The 14,771-nt window shown below is 38.8% G+C and overlaps 1 protein-coding gene across 9 annotated transcripts in view; it reads left to right on the forward strand.

Annotated features, from left to right (window-relative positions):
* Nucleotides 1-14,771, forward strand: part of FHIT (fragile histidine triad diadenosine triphosphatase) — a 1,527,031-nt gene that overhangs the window by 424,612 nt on the left and 1,087,648 nt on the right. For 7 of the 9 annotated variants that reach the window (XR_011563133.1, XR_011563134.1, XM_070777130.1 and 4 more), the window contains one exon: nt 9,277-9,370. The gene's annotated coding sequence lies outside the window, so the exon portion shown is untranslated. The remainder of the gene's footprint in view (nt 1-9,276; nt 9,371-14,771) is intronic. The other 2 variants (XM_070777132.1, XM_070777131.1) reach the window with 1 other exon arrangement.

Below are 14,771 nucleotides of genomic sequence, written 5' to 3' on the forward strand. Positions count from 1 at the left end.
CAGAAAAGCAACTTTTATGGAGCTATGGTGATTTTATAAGTAAAATGAAAGTAATAAGATATCAGCATGAAGGGAGCAATCAGACAGGATATAGAGAACGAAACAAATCTTAGCCATATATGTGCATGCGTATATGTGGTATATGTGATGTATCACTATCTGGCTAGTTCCTATTGATGTCAGATTTTTTTTTTTTCTTCTGATTTTCTGATACGATAATGGAGGCAAGATATGATAATGGGAAAAACTCAGGTTCTGAAGTGACTTTGTGGCCCAGGAGAGCTGCTGCTTCTGTAAGCCATGGATCCTCAGACAACACTGGTTACTTTACAGGCTGTCTTAAAGTTTAGAGACAATACTAGAGCTACATGCACTGTAGCCCGCCAGGCTCCTCTGTCCATGAAATTCTCCAGGGAAGAGTACTGGAGTGGGTAGCTGTTTCCTTCTCCAGGGTATCTTCCCAACCCAAGGATCAAACCACCTGGATGTCTGTATGGTTTGTTCTGTTCTCCTGAATTTATCTTGAACTCTGGGTGGGATTAATGTAGATTTAGGGAAATAACAGAGGTCCTTTTTGTATCAATATGTGTCCTATATGCAATACATCTGATTTCTTGAGGGAGTCAGTCTGTCTGGATTGAAATCCCAGATCTGCAGTTTAGTTACTATGATTTAAGTCAGGTAACTGTTTTTGCCTCTGTTTCCACATCTGCAAAACAGGAATAAAAATAACGATATTCTTTAGGTCACTGTGATTGCATGATTTAATGTGTGAAAAAGGCTCAGTCCCAGACACATAATAAGCCTTGTGTTAATTTTAGCTGTCATTATTATTGGGCTTCCCTGGTAGCTCAGATGGTTAAGAATCTTCTGCAATGCAAGAGACCCGGATTTGATCTGTGGCTTAGGAAGATCCCCTGGAGAAGGAAATGGCTACCACTCCAGTATTCTTGCCTGGAGAATTCCATGGATAGAGGAGCCTGGCGGACTACAGTCCATATAGCTCTAGTATTGTCTCTAAGCTTTAGGACAGCCTGTAAAGTAAGCAGTGTTATCTGAGGATCCATGGCTTAGGGAAGAAGCTGCTCTCCTGGGCCCCAAAGTCACTTCAGAACCTGAGCTTTTTCTGCTATAGTATCTTGCCTCATAAATTTTAGCACCTCATTGCTGATAGAAACCTTTTAGATCATCTTAAGAAGTTTCCAAACTTTCTGCAGAATGGGTCATTAAAGGCTGGGGTTTGGGGTCTGAGAGTCTTGTGTTCGAATCCTCATTCTACCACTCAGGACTGCAGGGTCCACTTGGACAAGATACTCAGCTCCATGAGAACTTCTCAGGCTGTAATAAGGGCTATATTAGCTAATGTATGGTAGGTCTTTGGCATGCTATATGTTGTGTGATTTTTAATTTTTCATGATTATGATTTTCATTATAAATATAATCTAAGTCTCAGAGCTAGTTATTCGTGGAGATGTAACTGAAACTCTAGTGGGCCTTTTATTCAGTGCTTTCTCTTCCTTACTTTGCTATCTAATTGGTTAGTTTTCATTCATCCTTTTAAAATCTACATTTATAAAGTCAGAGCTGTTAGTGAAGATTTTATAAGAACACTTTCCAAGAGGTTTTTTTTTTTTTTTTTGAACTGCCAAGTCCAGGGATTTAGGATGTAGCTTGGTGCTGAAGTAATTGGCTCTCTTAGTCTTGAGTTATAAGAAGTTCCCTTTCAGACTGTAAGGTTGAGAACCATGAGAGGAACTCTCACATTTTGGTAATTGGTTTAAGGAATAACTTACCTTAAAAAAGAAGTTATTCAGCTATAATTCCTTCCTTCTCTCACCTTGACGTTTTGAGAATCTCCTCATTATATATCTCCACCAGCTTGTTTTCTGAGTTTCCCCTTTTAACTATTTCCTCAAGTACAATCCCTTAATATTATTTTCTTCTCAGCTTATCAACTTGTTGGAAAAGTGATATACTTTTTAGTACTGTAGAGTTTCTGAGGAATGTAGAAATGATTCAATCTTAGGAGAATACAGAAATGATTTAATCTTAGGTGAATACAGGATTGATTTAATTTTCTACCTGTCAAAGAACTGAAGCATTATGAAACTGGCCTTAGCTAGCTACTTGAAGCAAGCTGTACACTCTTTACTGCTGTTATTTTACATCAACAGGCAGTTCATGATCAGAGATTAATTCAGAAACTCTCATTAGTATGTCGAGCTAAGAACAGGAATGAAATGTTTTAATACCTCTTGAATGCAACATTCGTGTGTGTGTATATGTGTGTGTGTGAGAATGGGGTAGATTTAGCTATAAATAAGACTGAACTCCACAATGCTCTGATATTGATAAAGTGGGTGTCTTCTAAATTTCTTTTAAATTTATTCCTCCTCTTCCTGGTAGTTAACCAGACAGATTATAGTTTAGTTATCCCAATGGGGAGTTTTAAATCAAAAGGACTAACAGGTTTTTTTTTTTTTCCTCCAGCATAAGTGAGAGAACACCAGGAAATAGAATTACAAATATATTTCCATTTTGTCATAAAGCAACTTAACATTTTCCTGTTACTTAGACATCAGTTTAAACTATGACATTTCTCTTGTTTTGACTAGCACTAAAGTAACAGAGAGAAATGTTCTATTACAGGGACCTTATTGCCTGAAATAAATCTCTCAGGATACTTTAACGTTCTCTTACGATGCTCTTTTTGTGGTCTCCATGGTTCTTCTCTTTGGTTACTGAAATGTTTGACAAGTGACAACCATGCTAAATTTTTCACCTACTTTTTTGAGTTCTCCCTCTCAAACTGAAAATCAAAGCGAAGCAGGCAAGTTTCAGGGCTTTCCTGGTGGCTCAGCTGGTAAAGAATCCGCCTGCAATGTGGGAGATCTGGGTTCAATCCCTGGGTTGGGAAGATCTGGAGAATGGAACAGCTACCCACCCCAGTATTCTGGCCTGGAGAATTCCATGGACTGTACAGTCCATGGGGTTGAAGAGAGTCGGACAAGACTGAGCGACTTTCACTTCACTAGGCAAGTTTCAGTCCCTCCCATCCCCCATAATGGAACGCATGTTGAGCCAAGAAAGCTGTGTATTCAACGTTGATCCATGCATCAGTCCAAAGTTATTAAGTGCTTTCCATTCAACATCTGTGTGAGATGCTATGAAAACTGCAAACAGCACCTTGAACAATTCCAGACCTCAAAAACCTCCCCTTATTTTCCTCATTTAGTTTCCCTTCCCTCCTCTCTTTTAGCCAACTTCCCAAAGAATTTGAAGCTGTTTACTAAATTAAAGGTAATGTGCAAATAATAAAATAACCATAAGACAGAATTGTGATCATCTTTATTAGTATGAACCTATAGGATGGAAGAACTAAATTTGGTTGTAAGTTTCCTGGTCTCTAAGGCAGAAAGGGAATTCTTTGTCTGACCAGGGAAAGCATCATAGTTTTTCACTCTGGTAGAATTTCTTTGGGATCAAAACTGAAGGTGGAATTTACTGGTTTACGAAGTGAACATTGGCTTTAGTGCAGTTTTCATACTGAGGAATAAGTATGGGGAGGAAAGATTTAGGGCATGAATTCATATCTGTCTTGCTTACTGTTATGTCCCAGGGCTCAGCACAGGTGCCCAGTGCCAAGTAGTTATTGGAGACTGTTGTTATTTTAGTCATTAAGTCATGTCCAACTCTTAGCAAGCCTGGACTGTAGCTGTCCAGGCTCCTCTATCCATGGGATTTCCCAGGCAAGAATACTGGAGTGGGTAGCCATTTCCTCGTCTGGAGCATCTTTCCAACCCAGGGATTGAACCTGTGTCTCCTGCATTAGCAGGCAGATTCCTTACCCCTGAGCCACCTGGGAAGCCCCAGGTAGTGGAGGTATAGTTCTTCAATTAAAATGGGCCATTCAATGGACGATTTTGCACTGACTTTCAGTAACAATGAAGATACTACTCTGCCCCTGAATGTTGTATTCTCTCTCCCTAGAAAGCCATACTTCAGTTCTCACATTAAATCCAACTTCGTTTGTTTTAGTATCTCTGAAAAGGATTTGCTTCCTTCCTCTGGAGCTCTCCCTGCAGGTGGAAAATACTCACTCCCTGTGGGACTGTTTGACTACTGTTTGTCTCCTCTAGTAGGCTCCAGAAGGCATAGATCACTTTTGATTTTGATCACCTTCATACCCCATCCTGTATCATAGAGTCTGGCACTTACTAGATACTCATTAAATACTTTGTTAAGTGAATGAAAGTCACTAATTACCAAACAGCATGGTGGGTTGTGCTTTTAATGAATTTTCAATGAAAATGAGGATAATGGATGAAAACGAGGATACTGTTAAATATAATAATGAGGATACTGTTAAACATAATAATAATGATGCTGATGCTTAAAAAAAAAAGAAAAGGTGATGGTAGCTACTTCTGTTAAATTCTAACCATGTTCCAGGCCCTTTACATAAAATGTACCCCTTATAACTCAATGAGGAAGGCAAAATTATTTGCTGCATTTTACCAACGAGGAAAATGAGCATTAAAGGAGATTGATGATTCCGATAAAGTCATGCACTTAATTGGCTGGTGGAGCCCAGGATTCAAATGAACATTCTTAACCACCACGCAAAATTGTTCTCCCTATGCTATTTTACTAAAGCATCCTCTGGTTTATGATCTGGAGGAACAAATTGATAGTGTCCTCATGTGTCCTGAGCAGTGTGATAAGTTACCTTGTGACAACCCAAAATAGCAACAGTTCTCTATCACTTCATTGTGAGGCCTCCACCCTGTTTTTAGCCAGGAGCAAAAAAAAAAAAAAAAAAAATGTAGAATCAGGGGCCATAAGATTCTTTATTTTCATTTTCAGAGCATTGGAGTGGGATTTTTTTCTCTTCCCCCATGAGTCTTCTTTGGTGCACCACCCCCTTGGTTAATGTCCTTTGCTGCAGTTCTGTTAATAAGGAGTTATCACATATTTCATTTGTTCATTTGAAAAGCCAATGTTTATTGCAGTGCAGAGCAGCCACATTATTGTAAGTACTTACTCAGACAAATTAAATGATTCCATGTAGTAGCTCTGCAAAGTCTGATTTCCGTGTGTGGAATTGTGTTTATCATCACCCAATTTCAAAGGGACAAAATAGCACATTTACACTGGTAACTCTTTTATAACATCCCCTTTCTACATTATGTGTTTGTTTTGTTGTTAGAAACCAACCCAAATCCCTTCTTCTAGGATGACACAAAAGGATGGCAATATTTAAATATAAGGTCTGTGATGGGGCGAAGCAATTGAGGCATGTCCAGCGTTGCCTTGGTGCCTTCTGCCCTCATGGGTGCATTATGTAGATACAGGGATTGCCAAATTTTCCTTTAAGAGTTTAGCTAACTGATTCTTCAAGAACTTAAGGTCTCTCAAGGAAGTGTACATAGAAGGCATTTTTCAACACAGTATTGGCCCAGGAGGAAGCATTGGATCTTCTGGGGCTTTCACTTCATGATTATTGAACTTTCCTGCAAGCTTTTTTTTTCCTCCACAGATTCTCCCTCCAAGAAGAAAAGGAACACTCTTTGCAATTCTAGTCTCTTTAAAGAATGACCTCCTCACCTCAAAGAGAGTCTTTCAGTATTACTAGTAGAAATAAATTATCTTAAAGCTAACTTTTATTTTAAAGCAAAAATTCCGTTTTGGAGGGGGGAGAATTTAATTTCAAACCCTAGAACATACAAGGTTAATGGCAAACTCACTTCAAGGAGAGAAATATAAAAAACAAAATCGCTCAGTCGGCTGAAGAACTAATCAGACATATTGTTCCCTTGATTCTACAAAATTACAGCGAACCTTTTAGAAAGGTTGAAAAGATGTCCATGGTGTGCTCCAAGTTTCCTTGGTCTGTAAATGTATGTTCCCTCTTCCCAGAGGCGCTGGTATGTGCAGAAGGGGTCTCCTGGCTAAGGGCTGAGTGTCTTTCCAAATGACAGATGGTTCCCTCTACTGGCTGAACTTAAATTCAGTCCTCTGAGCTGAGCCAACCAGGGAGGAATCACCATCCTTCTCACTGATAATGAAACCGGTTTTGAGTTGCATCCTTAAAGAAACCAACCACCCGAGGCCAGTTTAAGTGTACACAGGAACTGGTGATGGACGTCTTCCTCCCTGTCTCCTTCTCCCCTCCCTCCTGTCTCCCCTCCCTTCCTTTCTTCCTCCCTCCCTTTCCCTTTACTTCCTTTATTTCGAGAAAAATGTAAAGATACAGACAAGTCCAAAAGGTAGTGTAATAGGCATCTGTATTCCTACTATCTAAAAAGGAGCATCTGTTTATGTTTAGTCAGATTTACTTCCAGTTTGTGTGTTTGTTTCTTTTCAAAGCAATTACTGATGAAACCAAATTCCCTGTTAAGTACCACATCTGGCCTTCCTTCCACTCTTTACTGTCTCAGCTGTCTACCAAAAGTTCCCTACTATAAATTTAGGATGTTTTTAACTAGTGTATTGTTTGTATTTTTTATGCACACACACATATATACCAACAACCAATATACACTATTTTGTTTGAATATTTAATGTTTAAATCTTTCCTTGTTGCTTTTTTAACATCACAGTATTTACAAAAATTAGCTGCATTGATGCCATAAAAATCAATTGATCAATTTTAACAGCTCCATAATATTCCATCCTATACATATAGTGCATTTTATTGACCTATTCCATTTCCAGTGCCACCTTTAGATCATTTCCAAAGTTTGCTGTACAAAAACAAAAACACTTCAGTATTATTTTAGTATGTGTCTTCTTGTGTCCGTGTTGCTTGAGTCCAGGATACCCTGTAGGAAGAATCAGTATACCATAGGATATTGTAGTATTACTTTTGATAAATATAATGAAATTGCTCACCAGAAAGATATACCAATTCATGATTTGGCCAGAGGTAAACTAGAGTATTATGCTATTTTTTCCCCTACATCTTAGACAACACTGGCTTTTGTCTACCTTTTCCGTGTTTACTATTCTAACAAAATAAAAATGGAATTCCATTAATATAATATGCAAATATGCATTTTACTCTAGTGATTCTGAGCTTTTTTTTTAATGTTCATTGTTCATTGAGATTTCTTCTTTGAACAACCATTTTTCCCTATGTTTGTTCATCTTTTTTCTTGATTTTAGTAGTTCCTTATATGTTTTGGTTACTTATTCTCTGTCTGTTTCATGTTCTTTGTTGTTCAGTTGCTAAGTCTTGTGCAACTCTTTTCGACCCTATGAACTGCAGCACGCCAGGCTTCCCTGTCCTTCACTGTCTCCCAGAATTTGCTCAAACTCATGTCATTGAGTCAGTGATACCATCCAAGCACCTAATCCTCTGCCCTCAATCTTTCCTCTTCTCCTCCTGCCCTCAATCTTTCCCAGCTTCAGGGTCTTTTCCAGTGAGTTGGTTCTTTGCATCAGGTGGCCAAATATTGGATCTTTAGCTTCAGCATCAGTCCTTCCAATGAATATTCAGAGTTGATTTCCTTTAGGATTAACTGATTTGATTTCCTTGCTGTCCAAGGGACTCTCAGGAGTCTTCTCTAGCATCACAATGTGAAAGCATCAGTTCTTGGCACTCACTGTTCTTTATGGTCCCACTCTCAAATCTGTACATGACTACTGGAAAAACTATAGCTTTGACTATATGGACCTTTGTCAGCAAAGTGATGTCTCTGCTTTTTAATACTCTGTCTAGGTTGGTCTTAACTTTTCTTCCAAGAAGCAAGCATCTTTTAATTTCGTTGCTGTAGTCACTGTCCACAGTGATTTTGGAGCCCAGGAAAATAAAGTCTGTCACAGTTTCCACTTTTTCCCATCTATTTGCTGTGAAGTGATGGGACTGAATGCCACAATCTTTGTTTTTTGAATGCTGAATTTTAAGCTGGCTTTTTCACTCTTCTCTTTCACCTTCATCAAGAGGTTCTTTAGTTCCTCTTCACTTTCTGCCATTAAAATGGTATCATCTGCATATCTGAGGTTGTTGATATTTCTCCTGGAAGTCTTGATTCCAGGTTGTGCTTCATCCAGCCCAGTGTTTCTCATGATGTACTATGCATATAGGTTAAATAAGCAGGGTGACAATATACAGCCTTGATATATTCCTTTTCCAATTTTGAACCAGTCCATTGTTCCATGTTCCAAGAACAGTTCTAAGTGTTGCTTCTTGACCTGCATACAAGTCCCTAACATGTGCCAGGAAATTGTGCTTGGTGTTTTGTCCTAATTAAAAAAAAAATATTCTCTTTATAAATATACCCTTCATATATATATTATTATGCCCATTTGACAGAAGTGAAAAGTGAGGCTCAATGGAGTTCAGCAGCTATATAAGACACAGAGATAGTGAAATACATTACTAGAATTGAAACTCAGGCTAGTAGGACCACAAACCTTTGTTCCTTCTGTTGTCAGATTCCTTCTGATTCTCATGGACACTAGGGTTTCAAAAGAAAGTAGGTAAACTGACCCACAAAGTACCCTTCAGACTGGCCAAATGATTTGGCATAGACCGCCACAAAACCTTGAGGGTCCCTTGGACTGCAAGGAGATCCAACCAGTCCATTCTGAAGGAGATCAGCCCTGGGATTTCTTTGGAAGGAATGATGCTTAAGCTGAAACTCCAGTACTTTGGCCACCTCATGCGAAGAGTTGACTCATTGGAAAAGACTCTGATGCTGGGAAGGATTGGGGGCAGGAGGAGAAGGGGACGACAGAGGATGAGATGGCTGGATGGCATCACTGACTCGATGGACGTGAGTCTGAGTGAACTCTGGGATATGGTGATGCACAGGGAGGCCTGGCGTGCTGCGATTCATGGGGTCACAAAGAGTCAGACACGACTGAGCGACTGAACTGAACTGAACCACAAAACCAGAGAGGTACTCTTGCTGACAGGTTGGCAGGTTGGCTTCATCTTTCTGCAAAATGGAAAACCCCAATGGCAGTACTGGCTGACTATGAAGAGGGTCAAATAACAATGCAGCTAGAACAGCCCAGGACTGACTAGAAGTGGAAGATGGAATTTCAGAGCACCATTCTGCCTCTTCCTTTATGTGATCTTGTAGGGGTCAGTGCAGACCAATGACAATACTTAGACATTACACATGTGCTTTTATTTTACCCTTTCAACAGTACCAATGCAGTCCTGTTTGCTCAGTATTCATGCTGAATGTCCCTAATGAAGCTGTACCTATAAGCCATCTGGATCACTGCAGAAATGATCATCTGAATTTCTCTTTTCTGATGTAGGTATTCCAGGACTGCCAACCTGCCGAACAGCCTCTGCAGAAACTCCGTGCACCCTTCTGTTGAGCACTCTGAGGAAGTAACAGTCTTCAGGCAGGTAGTGTTTACTTAATTTCAGATTTTTTTCATAGAATTAGGCATACCTGACTTACTATGGACATCTGTATCATAGCAGTAAGATTCCTATGTACACATAAAATAGAACCCTTAAACAGGTAGAATTTCAGGGCTCGATTTCCGTAGAGAATTTAGCCTCTCCTGACTTCTATTTGTAGCGGCCATTTAAAACTCAGGGTATAAATATTATGTCAGTTAAATAAGGAGTGATGACTTTACTTTTTGAAGAAAGCATTACCTTCCCTTTTATGAAATGTAGTCTAACTATTGCCTGATTGACATCTATTATGTTAGTCTCCCCCCACCAGACAGTTACACATATTTAATAATTTTTGTGTGTAAAAAGTAAGGTTAAACAGTTACATAGTCGAGTTGTTAGGCTTTACGTGGTTTTGAGAATGATCCTGGAGATGAGATGGCATTAGTAGTGGCAGGAGGTCACATCTGACATGAAATGTACCTCCTAAAATGGCAATGGATTGTTCTTGGTCAGAGGAAGTTCTAGTGGCATTTGCTGGGACAGTGAAGAATATATCTTATAAAAAAGACTTGCGGATAGGACAAAGTAATTACTCATCTTTGTATGTATTTGAATGATTTCACTGGATACATTTAATATGCATTTTTAAAAATAGCAATAAAGGACTGGAAATACGTGAATATGGGCAATACTTCCCTGGCATGATATCAGTGGACAGTGTTCATTTAAACCCTTCCTGGAACTCATATGTACATCCCCCTTTCCTCTTCTCTCATTCCTTCTCATCTTTATTCCACTCACAGTATCTCCCCATTCCAAAGTCTCAGCTAACAATTTAGCATGTGTAATAAATATAAATATTGAACAGCCCCATGTGTCAGAACACAAACATTTATTATGCTTTCAGTCACGATCCATTCTCTTGTTTCCATTTTACATTGTCTGCCTTCTAGTCTCTCGTATTCCACAGTTGTTTAAAACTTATAGATTTATGCAAAGTTTACAAAATCGGGCAAGACTATCCCTCAAATGTGTAGGGCTGTGACACATTGCTGTGTTTTCTAGAAATACTCACCAAATGCAGATTATGGAGGGATGAGTCAGACATCTTCACTTCTTGATGGCCCTGACTTCTTTCTGGTGAATCACCTTCCTGTCTAGAGGGTTTTTCTGGAAGATGAAGAAGGCTTAAGGATGGTAAATGAAATGAGCTGAAATGGAACCCTGGTGTGAGTTTTGCACAGAATTGTTTGATCCTTGTGTTATGGTTCTGGTTAGTGTTTTTGAGCCCTGAAGCAAAGCTCTTTTTAACATGAAAGCTGTCAATATGAAATATATAGATCTAAAAGAGGAGTATTTTAATATTAATTATTAGCAGAAGGAGGAATTGCATTCTATAACTTTGACTTTTAGCATCTCCACCTATTTCTCTTTGCTTAGAAAGACTTCCCTTTTCTCTCTTCATAGTAAAAGGCATGTCCTTCATGATTCTGAAGACCTATACTTCACTGTTTCTTTTCTTTAAGGAGACTGACAGGTTTCTGCCATTTGCTGTGTAATCTCGGTTAACTCATTTCACCTCTCTGAACTCTGGTATCTTCCTCCAAAATATGGGGCTAATTATGGGAACTGCCTCACAGAATGCTTATGAAGGATTAAATGGCAATTATTATAAAGGGATAAGCAAGATACTTGGCATACAGAAGCTCTTAAGAGATGGTAAGGACTATTATGGGAAGGAAATGTGCACTTACTGATTCTGTATCACTGACTAAGGATATTATTTTCAATATCCTGTTTCTCATAGGATATTACCTATTGCAGTTTTCAATGAGGCAAGATATAGAGATATCTGAGATCAAAAAACTAGGGTAAAATAAATAACGTGGCAAAGTACCATGTAGATTATCTCCGGTAGTCATGAACCCGTATAAGCCTCATTGCTTTGGGATTAAATGCTGCCAGTGTTACTGCCAGATCTGATTAATGTTTTATCATTTTATCATTTAACTTTATGCTGTACTTTCATTCCACATCTTCTCATGTACTTGGCAGGGTGATCAAGGAAGCTCTGACTTATGTTTCTACCTAAAACCAAAACCAAATATCACTAGGTGAGGTAGTGAATGAAGGTTAAATATTTTGAGAGGAACTGGGAGGTGCAAAAGAGTGTTTCCTAAACGTTTTTCACTTGTTTCCACTTCTAGTATGGCTAAGTATGTGCTGTTGAACCTGGTATCTTCACATATAGAAACTGTAAAGTATGCGAGAAAAACTACCTGACAACCCTAGAGAGTCAAAATAAGTAGGTAGATTCTGAAAGGAACTTCAGATTCAAAACTTAGAAGCAGGCTCAGTGCAGAATGATTTCCCCATTTTATGGCTTTTTCGACTGAGGGTATGCATGGTGAGGTTAATGTCACTTCGGGTGACTAACTCCAGTAGAAAAACCACAATCTTTTTAGTTTGAAGACCCCAGGAACAGGGTTCAGTGCAACAACAGCCCCTGGAAAATGAAGCTAGAATACTGTTTTTAAATTAATAATTTTATTTATTTGTTTTTGGCTGTGCTGGGTCTTTGTTGTTGCAGACTTTCTCAGTTGCGGCAAGTGGGGGCCACTCTTTGTTGTGGTGTAGGAGGTTCTCATTGAGGTGGCTGCTCTTGTTGTAGAGCAGAGGCTCTAGGACACATGAGCTTCAGTAGCTTCAACACAGGAGCCCAGCATTTCAGCTCCCAGGCTCTAGAGCACGCTCAATAGTTGAGGGTCGTGTGCTTGGTTCCTCTGTGGCATGTGGGATCTTCCTGAACCAGAGATCGAATCTGTGTCTCCTGTATTGGCAGGTGGATTCTTTACCACTGAGCCACCAGGGAAGCCCTTAAGCTAGAATTCTGGAAAGCGGAAAGGTGGATGAGGAAGCTCCCAATTCCGTGTAAAAATAAAACCCAAAGTTTTGACTGACTCCTGAATCATGAATGTGTGGAGCAGATACAAGCTGCTGCTAAGTCGCTTCAATCGTGTCTGACTCTGTGAGACCCCATAGACGGAAGCCCACCAGGCTCCCCCGTCCCTGGGATTCTCCAGGCAAGAACACTGGAGTGGGTTGCCATTTCCTTCTCCAATGCACTAAAGTGAAAAGTGAAAGGGAATTCGCTCAGTCGTGTCCGACTCTTAGCGACACCATGGACTACAGCCTACCAGGCTCCTCCGTCCATGGGATTTTCCAGGCAAGAGTACTGGAGTGGGGTGCCATTGCCTTCTCCGAGATACAAGCTAGCACAGCTGGAGATGAAAGAACTGAACTGAAGTTTGAGCTGCCACCCAAGAGATAGTTTTCACCTTGTATATAATCAAATTAATTGCTTGCTAAAACAAACAAATCAGTACTCTTCACAGAATTCGAACAGATTTTAGAGTCTTTGCTTCAAAATATTTGCATCATACATTCACATAATACAATCCCAAATTATATAAGATATGAAGAACCAAAAAAATGTGACCCCTTCTGAAGATAAAAGTCTAATTCCAAGATGACCCAAAGGTGGGAATTAGCAAAGATTTTAAAACAGCGTTTATAACCATACTCAATGAGGCTAGAAAGGTACACTCACAATGAGTAAAAAATATAGTAAATGGAAACTACAAAAAAGAAACAAATGGAGATTCCAGAACTGAAAATATATTTGAAATAAAAATTCACTGAACTACATCCATTGGAAATAATAGAAGGTGTCAATGAACCTAAAGATAGAACAGAAGCAAATTTTATTCTTAAGAACAGAAAGAAAAGAGTTTTTTTAATTTTTTAATTGTTGGTCATACTCCACTGTATGTGGGAACTTAGTTCCCTGACTAGGGATTGAACCCACATCCCCTGCACTGGAAGGTGGAGTTTTAACCTCTGGACCACTGGGTAAGTCCCAGAAGAAAGATTTAAAAAACTAAAGAATAACAAATAGAGCCTCAGAGATCTATGTAACATAAGTAAAAATGTCTAACATATATGTAATTGGAGTCTCAGAAGAAGACAAGAAAGAGAATGGTAAAGGAAAATATTTGAAGAAATAATGGCCACGTTTTTTTAAAATTTGATGAAATGTATACATTTACAGATCCAGAAACTCAGTGAACTTCAAACAAGATTAATTTGAAGAAAACTGTACCTATGCACATCATATTCTGTTGGACACCAACAGTAAAGAGAAAATTTTGATAGTGGTCAGAGAAAATGGCAGGTTACCTTCCAGGACACTGTACTTCAAATCAGCACTGCCTTCTTATCAGTAACTATAGAGTCTAGGAAAAGTGAAATGATATTTTTTAAGTACAGAGAAGGAAAAAGAAAAATCCTGTTAACCCAGAAATCTATGTATAGTGAAAATATCCTTTGAGACTGAAGACAAATTAAAGACATTTTCAGATAAAAGTAAGCTAAGAGAATTCATTGCCAGCAGACCTACAACACAAGAAATGCTAAAGGAAGTTATTCAAGCTGAAGTGCGATAACACCAGATGGAATCTTAAATCTTCAAGAATGAATCAAGAATATCAGAAATTGTAAATATGAAAGAGTATTTTCATCTCAGTATCTTTAAAATGCACAGAAAATTAAAAAGCCAAATCATAACACTGCCTTGTGATACTTATAATGTACTATATGTAGATATCATATGTAAGATAATTATAACATAAATAATGAGGGGGGTACATATTAAATGGACTTATATAATTGTATAGTTTTCAATTTTATACGGGGTGGTAATGAAATGAACTCTTAAGTAGACTGTGAAAGCTCAAAAATGTATATTTTAATGCTTAGAAAAATAACTGAAAATCCAGTAGATAAAGTAGAATCCTAAGCACTTTAAAAATTATTCAAAAAGAATGCAGGAAAGATTGAACAGAGAACAAAAAGCAGAAGAGGCAAAAGGAAACCAAGCAATGAAATTGTAGCTGTAAGTGCAACCATATCATGTTAATCATATTTATTTATATTGAATGATTTTATTGTTCCATTGCTCAGTTGTGTCAGACTCTTTGCAACATGGTGGACTGCAGCCAGGCTTCATATAGAATGTTAATGTTGCACACTGGCTTTGGAACTCAAATAAAGGCCCTTTCATGTTGGGTGAAAATCTTGGTAGATTGGACCTAGGGTGGTGTTTGGAGAGAGATCAAGCCATGAGCCTTTGATGTGGGGGCACTGACTCCAAGACCCCAGACAACCAGAGAACTAACCCTAGGGAATATCAAATAGTGAGAACGCACACAAAGGAAACCACTTGAATACAAGACCTGGCATCACCCAACCACCAGCAGCACCCTGTGCATGACAACCTCATTTAAACAACAAACAAAACAAAAATATAAACCCAGTCATCAGCAGACAGGATTACCACCTC

This window comes from Bos indicus, chromosome 22, assembly GCF_029378745.1.
Source record: "Bos indicus isolate NIAB-ARS_2022 breed Sahiwal x Tharparkar chromosome 22, NIAB-ARS_B.indTharparkar_mat_pri_1.0, whole genome shotgun sequence".
Taxonomy (NCBI): Eukaryota; Metazoa; Chordata; class Mammalia; order Artiodactyla; family Bovidae; genus Bos; species Bos indicus.